The sequence below is a fragment of the Malaclemys terrapin genome, chromosome 4 (genome assembly GCF_027887155.1).
Source record: "Malaclemys terrapin pileata isolate rMalTer1 chromosome 4, rMalTer1.hap1, whole genome shotgun sequence".
Taxonomy (NCBI): domain Eukaryota; kingdom Metazoa; phylum Chordata; order Testudines; family Emydidae; genus Malaclemys; species Malaclemys terrapin.
In genome coordinates, this window is record NC_071508.1 from 39,648,069 (window position 1) to 39,664,025 (window position 15,957).

Here is a 15,957-nt window from a genome sequence, read left to right on the forward strand (position 1 = left end):
TGGAACAGGGTAAGAGAAGACACACCAGCCAGAGAACCCCAAGCTAAATATTAAAGTTCTCAGCTCCGTGGGAGGAACAGGACTTGGAAGGAGAAGGAGAAGGATCAATATTTGCCCCACAGAAACCTCAGCGACTGTAGATTTCCCTCACATATAAGACAATATCATCAGCTAGACTGCAAATATAGTCTGGGTCTTCTTTTAGGACTTCTATCCCATTGTATTATTTCTCGGATGGATGGTGGTGACGGGCTCTCTCCAAACCCACAACGTTGCTTGCACTGTGCCTAAGTACCTCGTTATCAGCCTACTGGTATCGCTTCAGAAGGCAACGGAGAGCAAGGTCCACAAAATTATGAGTTTATGTCATTACTCTGGTAGAGAGACTGGCTTAGTCCCTCCACCCCAAGGAGGTCTGCTGTCTTAAAGGGCCAGCGTCAATTTACGCCACATTGATATTTTTTATCCTACTATTGATATAACACACAAAACTACAATTGAAAGATTAAAGGAAAAAAATACTTCCTTGAATCTTCTACACTTGGCAATACATCAAATAGCCCATTTCACAGTTTACTGTTGGTGCAAGTCTGAGTCAGTGACGGAGAAGAGAAAAACATTTAAATAAATATGACATTAACCCCTCTTCCCTTCAAAAAGGCATAGGGATTTGGGGCAGGTGTAATACCTCAAGCTACATTTCACTCATTTTTTAAATTGACTATATTTCAAGTGGACAGTGTTCCTTTAACCCATTTGTAATCCTTCCCGTGCCTGCATGTCACATTTTCTAAACGGATTGTTCTGTAGCAATGTCAGGTTCGAGGCATCAGAATTTCTTGGAAAGCATTTAACAACTGAATAGACCATCTGGTTGTTACACACCCTCTCGCTGTCAAGTGGAGGAAGGAGATTAGCTCATACATTTGGTCTTCACGGCAAAAACTGGTTCCTTGTTACATGGTAGTGCCTATCTGACTGTATAATCTAGGTTGAGTCAAGGCACCGACAGTATGTACCTTGATGTGGCTAGGCAAGGTCAGCCCTATACTATGCATCTGGAGCTGACCCCCTCTAACTACACTGCGTTACAAACTACCTGTGCCTTGTCTCCACCAGGATTTTACAGTCTGACAGGTAACGCTGTTTTGCAGGGAAGAAATAGCTATCGAAAAACGCATAAAAATCAGACTCACTTGCTGTTCTCCGATAGGCGACAAGGAAGCACACTGGACGGCACAGCGTTGTGTATACCAATCTACTTCCAGACACACACAGCTGTTTTCATGCCCTGGTAGCAAAGTTTACTTTGTGCATGTCAGAAAAAATTGTCTAGCCCTATTGCCATTTGCTATAGCCCTACCCAGCTGACTGCCTCTGGCAATCATTAACCCACATTCCTCCAGCAGTCTCCCTCCCAGGGCACAAGCGGGGGTGGGGGGGGGGGGGGAAGGAGAAATAAAAAAGAAAACCAGCTGAACTAGAGCTAATCACAAAGCAGAGCGACTAACAATTCTCTTCTGTTTATGGCTAACATAAGACTCCCTCCCCCACCCCAGGTAAGTCATTCCTGCCCAGTGATTCTCTGCCCTGGCATATTTCTGTGAGGAAGCAATACCAGCAGGCAGCATGGACAGGGAATAGACCAAACCGACCTCCCCCTGTGTCTCCCTAATGACAGAAGTTAAACCTTTCGGGATTGTGTTGTTTGAAAAAAACAAATACCTCATCTCTTCTGCCTTCTACACCAGCCACTGACATCTCCTTGAAGCCCTCTCCGTTCTCTTCCTGATTCTCTTCTCCATTGGTGCTCTCTACAATCGCCCTCAGGTGACCTCATCCACTGCCCTGGTTTTGTACCACTTGTGCACCAAAGGCTCAAACCCACCTGCCCATCCCTGCCCTCTGCCCAAGCTGAGGGCAGATCCTCATGGAGATCCCGTCACTTCCTTGTACTAAAATGGCAAAAACTAAACTCATCGTTCCTCCAACACCCTCTTCCCCATCCCTGTTGCCGTCTCTTCTAAAACAGCATTTTTCAAAGTGCGGGTTGCGACCAAGTTCTGGGTCGTGGCACGTCAGGCACTGGGTCGCTCTGGTCGGGTTAAAAGTCCCATCGGTGGTGCTGCCCAGCTACCTGCTCCGACACCATGTTGTGCCCTGGAAGCTGCCAGCAGCAGGTCTGGCTTCTAGACAGGGGGCCATGGGGCTCCGCGCGCTGCCCCTGCCCCACCAGCTCCACACTCCCATTGGCCAGAGCTGGGGGAGGGGGTGTGCCTGTGGGCAAGAGACGTGTGGAGCCACTTGCGTGCCTTTGCCTAGGAGCCGGATGTGCTACTGGCCGCTTCAGGCGCAGTGCAGTCTGCAGTGCCAGGGCAGGCAGGCTGCGCAGCTGACCAGGAGCTGCCAGAGGTAAGTCTGCGCCTCAACCCCGTGCCCCAGCCCTGAGCCTCCCCAAACCCCTCAGCCCTTCCTGCACCCCAAGCCCCTCATCCCAGCCCCACCCCAGAGCCCGCACCTCCCAGCCCAGAGCCCTGACCCCCTCCTGCACCCCAACACCCTTCCACAGCCCAGAGCCCCCTCCTACACCCTGAACCCCTCATTCCGGCCCTACCCTGCAGTCCTCACCCCCACGCCCCAACCCTCTGGCCCAGCCCTGAGCCCCTCCCACACCCTAAACGCCTCATCCCCAGCTCCATTGGGTCGCGGGCATCAACAACTTTCTTCAACTGGGTCCCCAGGAAAAAAGTTTGAAAGCCACTCCTTGCTCAGCCTCCTAATGCTGGGGTTGCCTTTGCCTCCTCCTCGGCTCGCCCCCAAACGCGCTCTGGTTCTTTTTGTTGCTTCTCCCTCTAAAGGCCTTTCTAAAATTCATCCCTCACCTCCCAATCCCAAGCTCAGGCTCTCTCCTTCTTCTCCTGTCTCCTCCATGACTCCCCTCTCCTCAACCTAGCCAACATCTAGCACCTAACACAAACACTTTCCCTTCCTCCTGCCCTGACCAAAGCACCTCTCTCCTCAAGGCCCTTCACTGATGGTCTAGGTGTAAAAAGAAAGCCTCGTCCTGGGTACTAGGGTTCTGCCCGTCTACCTGCCTCTCAAACTGATATGGTTTGTGTGCACCCAGATCATGAAGCAATCTGGATTGCTCTCTCTGTGACCCATCCTCTTCATTATTTACCACTCTTCCAGTCTGTGTGTCATCTGCAAACGATCAGTGATGATTTTATGTTTTCTTCCAGGTCATTAATATAGATGTTAATGGCAGAGAGCCAAGAATCAATCCCTGTGGGTCCCCACTAGAAACGTACCCATTCAGAGATGACTACCCATTTACAAATTACGTTTTGAGTCCTGTCAGTTAGCCAGTTTTTAATCCATTTAATGAATGCCATGTTAATTTTGTATCATTCTAGTTTCTTAATCAAAATGTCATGTGGTGCCAAGTGAAATGCCTTACAGATGTTTAAGTATATTACATCAATTCTATTACCAATCAAAATTTTAATCTTGTTAAAAGAAATATCAAGCTATTTCGACAGGATCTATTTTCCATAAATTTCATTGACTGGCATTAACTACCCTCCTTTAATTCTTAATTAATCAGCTCCTATATCAGCCATTACATTATTTTGTCTAGGATCAAAATGAGGCTGATAGGTCTATAATTACCTGTGTCATCCTGTTTACCCTTTTAAAATATTGACACAACATTAGCTTCATTCCAGTCCTCTGGAACTTCCCCAGTGTCCCAAGAGCTACTGATAATCAACAGAATTGACCAGAGAGCTTCTTGGCCAGCTCTTTTAAAACTCAGCTACGAGTTATCTGGGTCTAAAATGGTGAATTGTATTTTGCACTGAAAGCATTTGATCTTCAAAGTGAATGTTGGCTAATGCCAAAGACAAAATGAATTCAGCATTACAGTGAAATCCAAGGTTACAGGAACCACAATGGAGTAGCACTGAAAGAAACAACCTACTTGATAGTTATAGATGTTTGTGCAGTAAACTTTGGAAGAGGCAAATCTTGGAACGCCTCCTGGGCTACATTTTCTGAGGAAAATGGGCTATTTTTTTTATATTAATTACAATCAGTATGTAAGGGGAAGTAGGTGCAAGTGTAATATTCTTCACTTCTATCATGCACTTCAGAAGTAACATTTGATTTTAGTTCTGCCTCAGCTGTAGATACTTTTTTTTTTTTTTTTTTTTTTAAACTTGTGGCCTCCAGCTGTCTATTATCCAGTGGAAGTTCTTAAATGTTCCCAGGTAACAGGAGTTGAAGAAAATCCAGCACTCAAGTCATATAGCAATCTCTCCCAAATAAGTACTGTCAACATCAAATTTTAAACTCTCATTATAAGATACTATATTAAGTTTCTAGGCTTGTGAAGGTGACCTTCCAAATGCAGTTCCAATACCTCTGCTGGTATTCATAGCTTTGCACCAAGCTGTAAAATCCAGATCAGAATTCCCTCAATTTTCAGGGATGCTATTCAGAATCCTGTAGGCAGCACTGAAACGGACAAGAATTGAGTCAATTTCCCATTGCTGCTTTAGAAAGCTATAAGCAGCAGCACCAACAGGCAGTGGACCTACCACTGTGGACTCCCAAACATCAGAGATTAAGGGAAGGAGAGAGTGCAAAAGACATTTCCACAGTACAGCAACAAACAAGAGACCAACCTGCTCGACATGGAAACATCAGATTTTCCTAGCTACGTCGCTCAGAGCTATGAAAAATTTCACGCCTTGAGTCCCATCATTAGGTCAACCTAGTCCCCGGTGTAGACGCAGCTAGGTTGATGGAAGAATTCTTCCATCAACCTAGCTACTGCCTCTTGGAGAAGTGGATTAACTACATCAATGGAAAAAAAACCTTCTGTCAATGTACGAAGTGTCTACACTAGGGAGCTGCAGCAGCACAGCTGCACCACTGTGGCTGTACCACTAAAAATCACTGGGGCTCTGAGCTGATGCAGGAATCTGCTTGCAGAGAGCTCACTGCAGGGCTGGGTCCTTAGACCAAGGTCTTCAGGGTACGTCTCCCCACTTCCTCAAATATCTGTGAAGCACCACAGTGCTTTACAGAGCTACACAAATAGCTGGTGTTTGTCTTACTTGTTTTGGGGGGGGGAGAGGCGGGGAGAAGCAATCACCCCTCCAGGCCTGCTGAGCCCTTAGCCCTGTTCAGAACATTGTCTGGAAGGCATGGGAAGAGTCACTGGTACTTCACTAGTATCCCCTTTCAGGGAATTCCAATCTGAGCTGTTTTGCAAGGTGCACTGGGAGAAGTTTGACAGAGGTTTTAGCAGAATTTATACCACCAGACTCTGCAGGAAATCAAATGCCAGTATCTCCCATCTGCAAAGCCCTCCCAGATCTTAGCAGCCCCCACAGTCACACCTCTTTTATAATACAAAGCAGCTCAGAGCCTTCATGTGGCCTTTCAGGGAAACACTTCTGGCATTTGTTCCATGGTGGTGGAGGCACATGGGGGGAGCTATTCTCAAGAGGTTAGGCAGGCTATTTCCATGCAAACGTTTTGTTTTGTGAACACAAAGAGGTCCATCCCCCCATAATACCCATAGCTCAGGCATTCATTGGGAGCCTCTTTCTTTCCCCCACCCCGCCTGGTGTAATTGGACATACCTCTTTATTGTGCATCCCAGGAGGGATGGGAAGGAATTGATGGGCTGATGCATCAAAACAGGCATGCATCAGAAAACAAACTCACTCACCAAAGCACCTGGGCTTTGGGTGGATCCAGCTATTTAGCTGGGCAGATGACTTGGGAAGAACTTTATTCAGAAGAGTGTGTGAGTGTGTTAAAATTAACAGCTTTATCCCCCAGTCAGCCCAGTTTCTCCTTCTGCCTTGACCAATGAAGTCCTAACCTTATTTTTATGACACCACTTTGTCATCTATCTAAAAGGTATTTATATGGCCCTGACCCCTTACCATAGTATCTGAATGTCTCACCCTCTTTCCACAAACACCCCTGGCAGGTAAGACAGTGCTATTATCCCCATTTTACAGATGGGGAACTGAGGAACAGAGAAGCTAAGTGACTTGCTCAAGACCACACAAGGCCGCTATGGCAGAGAAGAGAATTCAACCTAAGTGTCCGAGTCCCAGGCTAGCACCCAAAGCACTGGATCATTTGTTGCCTCAAGTGTCAAATTCAGAATCAGGTAAGAGAAAGGAGGCAACTCTCACCGGAAGACAGCGCTGGCCATTAGCGATGAGTGTGACACCTGTGAGGTGTCAGAAGGATGAATTTCAGTTTTCGCATGTTATTTGAAAGTGATTCCCAGTATGCAAATCCTTTTAAAGGGATACTTTTAAAAGGGAACTCTTATTTTAGAAAAAAAAACTCCCTCTATCCTTTAGGTCACCAAACATGGTAATGTGGAGGACAACTTCAATTGTAAGCTCTTTGGGGCAGGGACGAGCTTGTTGTCTTGTGTTTGTACAGCAGGTAACAAAATTGGGTCCTAATCCAGGAGATGCCAAGGTGCTGTGGCAATACAAACAATTTCTGTTCAACAAGGAACCATGGAAGTTGCCACACTGATCTCTGGGACAATGTTGTCTCTGCTCTCCTGACTCCACAGTCCCCTCCCTTTTAATTACTCTGCATCCGTCTGCACTTTTCGAAACCCTGTTAATGCACTTTGAAAATACCCCACTAAACGACACCCCCTCACCCTGCCACCCACCCACACACCTCCCACTCCTTTGGTAAAATTCAGAGAATATCCTGATATAGGAGGAGGTGAAGAAAATGTGTCAAGTGAATGCAACTGTAAAAAAAAACATTACCTTCCCCCCCCCCCCCCTCTTCCTATCATCCTCCCTGTAAAATGAGCCAGTAAAGAATCACAACGGACAACTTGCAGACGCAGATTTTAAGGCCAGATGGAACCACTAGGATCATCTAGTCTGGGGGGGGGGGGGGGGGTGTCCCAAACTTTTTATTAAGGTGGCTCACCAACTGCATTGTGTCCTTTTTTGCAAATCACCATTTCAGATTTGCACCCTCCACCACAATCCTCATTGACACTCAGTGCAGGGGGGAGTTTTTGGAGAGTGAGCGAGCCCTACACTCATCCCGCAGGGCTGGGCCTGGCTCCCTTCTCTTGGCGTTGTGACCTGGCACATGGGGTCGCAGTCCCATTTGGCTTTGGCCTGGCTGCCTCAGCCCCTGGGATCAGAGCCACCACTGAGTGGGAAGCGTGGGGTGGGAGCTCGCTCGCTCTCCTGTGGTTGGGTGAAGTGTATGTTGGTTTAGGCCAGGGCTCGGTGATGAGTTAATCTGGCCCTGGACAGGGCTGGCTGCAGTGTTTTTGCCACCCCAAGCGGTGGGAAGAAGAAAAAAAAAAACAGCCGCGATCGGCGGCAGCTCTACCACTGCCGCATACTTCATTCGGCGGCAACTTGGCGGCAGGTCCTTCCCTCCAAGAGGGACCCCGCCACCGAATTGCTGCCGAAGACCCGGGCGTGCCACCCCTTTGTGTTGGCTGCCCCAAGCACCTGCTTGCTGTGCTGGTGCCTGGAGCCGGCCCTGGCCACCCAGCTAGAACCTTGTTGAGACCTAGCATTTGGGAAACTCTGACCTCCCACAGAGCACAGGCCAGAGAACGCCTCCACTCCCATTTCTCTCTTCCACCCTAGTAACCCAACAGTGGAACAACTGGGCTACAAAGATCCAGTAATCCTTTCACAAACATGTAAGGGGCTTATCTCAAATGAGCTTTAACTGGAAAGATTCCCAAAAGTCAGGAAGAGCTGTGCCAGGTTCCCTGCCTGTATGTCATGTTCCTGAGCTAACCTCAGCACTTTGTTAGAGAGAGGAGCATTTCCATAACCAGAAGGGGTGTGTGGGTGCGCGCGCGCGCGCACACACACACAGTCTCACAGATAAAAGCCCACCCCCCACATCCCAAGTAACAGGTATTACCAGTTGCTGGGAAACATCAAACCAGTTCAAATAGACCTAGCTTTCTAAAGCTACTAGATCACAGACAAAGCAAACCTCTTTATCTTGCCCAGCTATACTGCTTTCTTTGCAGTTAATCCTCCCAGACACTCACTCATTACACACATCCTTTTTTAAAAGAAGCATCACCAGAGAAATAATTGGGATTACTCAATTGCCTTCCCAGAAAGATAAATTCACCCTCCCCCACCTCTGCTTTGCTCTTCACTCCCAGTTAATGGCTACATGGGTCTTTAGAATTTACCCCCTGGGCCCAGGAAGGCCAAAGTACTCCCATAATTAAATGGGAAAGAATCAGAGCACTCAGCCTACTGCAGCATAAAAAAAACTATAGAACGTGCCTCCAGAAGTGCTAGCAAGACACGAGTGGGCATGACATCTATAAAACTTGAGGGTGGTTTTTCAGTGTGGCTGCTCACGCCTATACTAGGCAACCTAGGTGCCACTCACCTGAGTTAACTGCAGCAAAGACATACCCTCAGAGCATGCTGCTGTGGCCACTTTGGCCTTCTCTACAAGTTGGATGCAGAAATCACCACTGGTGCAGCTTTACTAGTGGCAGCAGCAACAGTGTTAGGCCATGTCTACACTAGTGCCACTGTAAGCTCGCAACTGTAGCGATGCAGCTGCGCCGCTGTAAGATCGCTCATGTAGCCGTTCTGTGCCAACGGGAGAGAGCTCTCCTGCTGACATAGCGCTGTGCATACTACTGCTTATGCAGGCATAACTTATGTCCTCTGGACGGTGTTTTCCCCCCAAACCTCTGAGCGACACAAGTTTTGCCGACATAAGCAGTGGTGTAGACATGGCCTTAGTGTAAACAGAGCTCCGATGTTCTGTCATGGTGTCATCTAACTCTACTCAAAGTGGGTCTAACAGACAAGAGTCTGAAAACACCAGGGGCCCATTCACATTAGGGCTCCCAACTTTGCTAAAGTTGGTGAAGCCAAACTGGTGTCAGCAACATTTGGAATTTTTTGTAATATTTTCCTTGTGTGGGCCAGGCATCAGGGCATAGTGGTGGGCAAGGCAGCGTTTCTATCGCTAGCCAACAGGGTGGATACAAATCCATAATTTTTATTTAATAAAACAAGATTTTTAAAAGTTAATTTTTAAAATTTGAATCAGATTATTTACAAAGTTAATACAGTAGTTCTTTCTTCCCATTTTAGAGTCTTAGATTGCTTATGTGGCGGTTTTATACTGGCTTCTTTAATTAGTTTCCTAATTGACAGCAGGGAAAAAAGCTCTATATAAAATCTGAACTTGTACTAAAGTTTCAAACTTCAAATGCTCATCTTCACTGATAAAGAAAAGTCCAGGGCCTTATTAACACCACAAACCCAAACGCACAAATCAATAAGCAAATAGCCCATGCTCTATTTTCAGCCTCTATCACCTTTCTATATATAATGAACTTCCACAAGTCAAAAAAGCAGAACTGCTCCAACAAGACTACAGTTCTCCATCAAGGTTTGCAGTTTGAAGTCAGTGTGCTCCTAAGTAACTTAACTGCTTTGGAAAATCCCACTTTGAACCATCTAGGTATGAGGATAGAAGCCTAATTTTAAGCTCTTAATTTTTGAAATTTTTGGTCTGTTATGTACAGTGTGCGCTCAATAACATCGTTAACATATTGAAAGTCTAAATAGCTTTTAATTGTTAACACTGAAGCACTTTTTAAAACAATTTTAAGTTAAAAGATTTTATGCCATTAAAAGAAGGAAAAATACAGTGTTAGCCCCAGATGCCACAAACAATTATGCAACATGCCTAACTTTAAGCATGAGTAGTCCCACTCACTCCAATGTCACAGTTCATTTGACTATGAATTACGTACCTGCTCTAGGTGTTTGCAGAGTCAGGGGCTTAATTTTCAAGGGTTTTAGGGTAAAATTCAAAGAAGATGAATTAGCAGCAATGGCATTAAAAATGTTGTTATAATTTAGTTAATTATAAATTTTAATTTAAAGTAGCAAAAGCACAAATTTGCATGTTGGGTTTTTTTGTTTTTGTTTTAAGAACAGGAGTACTTGTGGCACCTTAGAGACTAACAAATTTATTAGAGCATAAGCTTTCGTGGACTACAGCCCACTTCTTTGGATGCATATAGAATGGAACATATATTGAGGAGATATATATACACACATACAGAGAGCATAAACAGGTGGGAGTTGTCTTACCAACTCTGAGAGGCCAATTAAGTAAGAGAAAAAAAACTTTTGAAGTGATAATCAAGATAGCCCAGTACAGACAGTTTGATAAGAAGTGTGAGAATACTTACAAGGGGAGATAGATTCAATGTTTGTAATGGCTCAGCCATTCCCAGTCCTTATTTAATCCTGAGTTGATTGTGTCTAGTTTTTGTTTTGTTTTGTTTTAAATAAAGCTTCAACATGATAGAGATCTAGCTCTCTCTATCAAGTGATTTAAATCAACTCATTTTAAATCACTTCACCCTGCTAGTCATGTGATTTTACCGTATGATGGAGTTTTGGTTTCAACCACGCACAAGGGGAAAAAATTAAGCATAAACTAGCATAAGATGCTGGAAGACTCCTGATGCAGGCTTCCATTAGATGTAAAGTTTTAAAACAGTCCAACCATCACTGGAGAATTTACCACATCCCTTGGTAATCTGTTCCATCACTAGGTGATTGGATGACTTTCTAGAGCAGGGGTGGGCAAACTTTTTAGCACAAGGGCCACATCTGGGTGGGGAAATTGTATGCAGGGCCATGAATGTAGGGCAGGGGGTTGGGGTGTGGGAGGTGGTGCAGAGTGCAGAAGGGGGCTCAGGGCAGGGGGTTGTGATGCAGGAGGGGTGTGGCAGGGGGCTCAGAGCAGGGGATTGCGGTGAGGGGTGCAGGAGGGGTTCAGGGTGCAGGCTCCAGCCCGGCACCGCTTACCTTGAGCAGCTCCGGGGTGGCAGCGGCACGCCCTACCTGCCCTGGCCCTTGCTGCTCCCGGAAGTGGCCAGCATATCCAGCAGTGGCTCCTGGGAGTGGGGTGGGGTGGGGCAGATGGCTCCGCCATGCACTGCCCTCGCCTGAGGGTACCACCCCCAAGGCTCCCATTGGCCTCAGGGAGCTGTGGGGGGCGGTGCCTGCAGGTGAGGGCAGTGCAAGGAGCCCTCTGCTCCACACCTCCCCCAGGGGCCGCAGGGATGTGGTTCCAGCCGCTTCTGGGAGCAGCACGGGACAAGGGCAGGCAGGGAGCCTGCCTTAGCCCCGCTGCACCAGGGGGCTGGCAATCCCGAAGGCCAGACTGAAAGCCCCGACAGGCCGGATCCAGCCTGCAGACCGTCGTTTGCCCTCCCCTGTTCTAGAGAGATGCTCTAGTCAAGCCATAATTAGGCTTGATGTGGAAATTACTGAATGAAATTCTATGGCTGGTGTTCTAAAGGTGGTCAGACTATATGGTCATAATGGCCTTTAAAAACAGTAACTGTGAAACTAAAACATCTATCTGTCCTTCACTTCAAAAAGACGCTGGTTTCCAAAGTTAGAACAAGACACTATAAAAATTAACAAGTGTTTATTGGCTCTCCAGCAATCTCCAACTGCCAGGGTCATTAGTTACATACACAAGTTGTGCTGGTGTCCTACATGATGGGGTGACCTGCAACAGAAGGCAACTACACTAGATGACATGGAGGAGGGTTCCTTCCACTCCTACGCCCCATGTCATATAGTAACGAAGCATCCCTGCCCAGGCTTCCCACACAGACAAGAGCCGCATTTATAAATGAAACATCCAATTAGAGATGCCTCTGGGCATTAGCAATGGTTTGGTGTCCTCGCGGAATCTGAAATAATAGCTAGATCAGCCAAGGCAGGCAGCTTTGTACTCAACTCACAGAAAAGCTTGTGGATAAATCAGCCTTTTATTGGGGTGCTCATTAGGCAATGGAATTCACGCCCCAATCTACAGGCAGGCCACTGGACTGCCAACATCCCCCTCTATGGCTGCTGCCTCAGTGCACATCTTGCACAGGCTTGGTCCACACACACACACACACACACACACACAGGTTTCAGAGTAGCAGCCGTGTTAGTCTGTATCTGCAAAAAGAACAGGAGTACTTGTGGCACCTTAGAGACTAACAAATTTATTAGAGCATAAGCTTATGCTCTAATAAATTTGTTAGTCTCTAAGGTGCCACAAGTACTCCTGTTCTTTTTGCGCACACACACACACACACACACGACTACTTGACATAAATTGTTCTTTTAATCAATTTAGTTAAAATCGGTGCAAACCCCTTGTGCAGACACTGTTCAATCAGAGTGACCAATAACATTTTAGTTCATTCAATCACAAGGAGGCTGCACTTAGTTAAGTAACCAACTCAAACTGATGAGTCAGACAGTGAAATCTCTGCGTTTAGACAAGCCCTGTGATCAACAGCAACTCCCTGCACTTGTATAATAAGCTCTTTCATCTGAGAACCTCAAAATGGGCATTAACTCCATGTTACAGAGTAATGTCTGGAGCACACAAGGCAGAAGTGACAGTGAGAAGCCCTGAGCATCACCTGTTTTTCGTATTTTTGCAGAAGCAATGCAGGCTGAGATTTTAATAGGAATTGATCGTCTAAATGGCCAAGGCAGCTCTGAACATCACCTCTGTAGTTCTGTGGGTATTTTATTCCCCGAAACTAACATACTTCCATGCTTCTTTATAAAGAGCCCATATTGATCAGCAGACCAGCACTGCAAGGCAGTCTTACAAAACGCAGCTTGTGTTCAGCACAGTGGAGGAAAGATAATGTTTGGTTAGGCAACATCAGAATTTTACACTCGAGAGAAGAGAGAAGTTATTCGGTGGACTGTTTCTTTTTAATAGGAGTATGTGCTCTGAGCAGGCAACATTTGGCCTTTGAAAATTTTGACTAATATGAGGTCTACACTTAAAACACTACATCAGTGCAGTTGCTACAATGCAGCTGCGCCTCTGTAGCACATTAATGAAGACGCTCTATGCCGACAGTAGTTAATCCACCGCCGCGAGAGGTGGTAGCTATGTCAGCAGGAGAAGCTCTCCTGCCAACATAGCGCTGTCTTCTACACTGGCGCTTAGGTCGGTATAACTACGTCGCTCAGTAGTGTGGGTTTTTCACACCCCTGAGCGACGTAGTTATACCGAAGTAATTGTGTTGTGTAGACCTGTTCTAAGTTTGCTCCCAGGGGAGAATCATGGAGTTGTTTCTATTGTTTATATTGAAAGGTGCCAAACCCGTTTCCTTCCACCACAAACTTCTGCTTCCCCCCTCAAAAAATTCCCCCAAACCAAGCCTCGGTATATCCTGGCTTAAAGACATCTTTTAGTACCAGGGAGAAGGAAGAGGAGGCTACACTGTCAGTTTTGAACAAGGCACAAAGTGAAATTCAGAGACAGCTAGGATATGTCCACACTGCAATTAGACACCCGTTCTGGCCCGTGTCAGCTGACTCGGGCTAGTGGGGGCTCAGGCTAAAGAGTTGTGGGACCCTCCTACCTCATGGGGTCTCAGAGCTCAGGCTGCAGCCAGAGCCCTAATGTCTACACCACAACTTAACAGTTCCTTAGTCCAAGTCAGTTGATAAAGGCCAGTCCCGGGTGTCTAACTGCAGTGGAGACACACCTCCAGAGGCCTTGTTCAGCAACAGGTATGTTTAAGAACATATTTTCCAACCTAGGATGGAAAACAGTAAGATTAACACCCTTAACAACATGTCAAACTGTGTCTACACCAGGCAGAGATAATGTTTGGAATGTGTTGGCTTTCCGACATGACTTTCTTTTGCTTAGAAAGGGACTTGACCGTCCTATATCCACCAGAAAACCAACTAGCCATCTCCTCATTCTCCTCATTTTAAAAATACAGAAAACAAAGTGTTTTTTCTTGGCTAGTTACAGTATCTAAACCTGACGGACTGTAAGTTCTGCAGGGTGAGGTCTCTACATTCCAATGTGTCCTTACAGCACCCAGGACCAAAGTGCCTCAACGAGAGTCTTTGGGTGCCAGAGCAATATAAATCATCCTCCATAGACCGGGCAGGTCACTCAAAAGCCAGCGCACCGGGTGAACTTTGGTTCAGCCTCCTACACGAGGAGCATTCCAAACTGCTGAGAGGTGAGCTTGATGCGGGAGAATAGCTGCTGCTATCATTCTGCCAGAGACCAGTGCCTGGCAGTGGTGGGGGAACTCAGCAATGACAACAGCTTTGCAGCAAGCAAATCTAATTAAACTTCAAAAGGGCCAAAGAAGAGAGTTTTCCTTTCACGTTGTTTATGTCTGGGGTTAGGTTGTGGAGGGGCCCAGGGGGCGACTACTACTTATAAAAGAGGGTTTGTTTTTGAAAGTAGGGTATTGATAGCCATGCCCCCACTCTCCCACTTGGGCTCAATGGGCAGATAATGAGCCTTTATGTTGTTACGCGTCCTCGCTTTCAGCTGGGGGTGCATGACTCACATCATGCTCCATTGTCCGCTGGCAGAGACCACAACGACAGGGACTATTGATTCAGTATCACAGCAGGTGACAGTGCTCTAGCGACCTGGGAAAATATCATCTGATGAAACTGGATGCAGGGGAGGGGCAGTTAATTAAAACTACCCTCTCCCCCCTCCCCTTTGGGAGAGCCCCAGCCTCCTTTGATCTGACAGATCATACAAAATAATAGGGCGGGGAAGGGGGGGGAAGAAGAGGAAATCACATCCCTGTTTGACACAAGGTCTGCTGGTAAATTATTGCAGAGCAAGCCAGAAAACCAACCAAGCCCTGGAATAAACTATTCTTCATTTGCACCCGCAGTCACCATCCAACAAACTTCTGTGTATTGGAACAAGGCATGCACCTAGGTTTTAAGTCCATAATCGTACAGCTGTCCTGTTTGTTACATGCAGATTAAATCCTTGGGTAGTACTTTGCCATTCTTTCCGGTTGTAAAAGTTAACCTCTTCACTGCTGCTGTTGCAGCATCAGACATGCCTTCCTGACGCAGTTAGGCTTTTTCTACACTACTCGCCTTTTAGCAACACAGCCGTGACGCTACAGCCGTGCTGCTAACAGGTGCGCAGTGTAGCGGCTGTTTGCGGCAGGAGACAGCTCTCCTGCCGACAGAGCGCTGTTCACACCAGTGCTTTTTGTCAGCAAAACTTTTATCGTTTGGGTGTGTGTGTGTGTTTTTAACACCCCTGAACAACAAAGGTTGTCAACGAAGTTCCAGTGTAGACAAAGCCTCAGATACCTTGCCTCTCTAAGCATAGGCACCGACTCCATGGGGGAAAAAAATGGTGGGTGCTCCCCCCATTAGCTCCTCCCGCCCCCTCCCACAATCAGCTGTTTCACAGCATGCAGGAGGCTGGGGGAGGAGTGAGGACAAGGTGCTCTCAGGGGAGGGGGTAGAACCAGGTGGGAAGAGGGGGGGCAGGGGTGGAATGGGGGCAGGAAGAGGCAGGATGGGGGCGGGGCCTTCCCCCCCAAAGGGTGGGCGGGAGGCAGGGCCTTGGGCAGAGCACCCCACCCCCCACACTTTGGAAAGTTGGCGCCTGTGTCTTTAAGTACTTTCATGTCCTTCCATCGCCATAGCACCCAAGCTCCTTTTCCGCTTTGCATCCAGGTATTTACCCATTAAGCCCTCTTTGCATAGAAAGCACTCACCCTACAATCAGTCTTCCAGAAGGCATCGGATTCTATCCTGGGGCTAGATCAAATAAAGAGCTCTAGCATAAGGAAATTGAGACACACACAGCACCCAGCCATTCAAACCACACCCCACCTGCCATGTCATTCACTGTACTGTAAGTACCATGGCTATCGCAAAATATTCTCCTACCCCACCCTTCCCAGCTTTCCCCTCTGCACACACCCAAACTTGCTACCCACCCTCTCCTCCAACACCATCTGCCCTCCCATCTAGCTCCTCTCCAACATGCCCCCCAAGCAATTTGCTCCCCTCCATACAT

At 47.0% G+C, this 15,957-nt stretch overlaps 1 protein-coding gene across 5 annotated transcripts in view; it reads right to left on the bottom strand.

The window, feature by feature from the left end:
• RASSF7 (Ras association domain family member 7) overlaps positions 1 to 15,957 on the bottom strand; it is a 128,392-nt gene that overhangs the window by 28,510 nt on the left and 83,925 nt on the right. The window contains exon 1 of one of the 5 annotated variants that reach the window (XM_054025713.1): positions 1,197 to 1,249. The exons of the other annotated variants lie outside the window; for them this stretch is intronic. The gene's annotated coding sequence lies outside the window, so the exon portion shown is untranslated. Of the gene's footprint in view, positions 1 to 1,196; positions 1,250 to 15,957 lie in introns of those variants that run through there. 5 annotated transcript variants of the gene reach the window in all.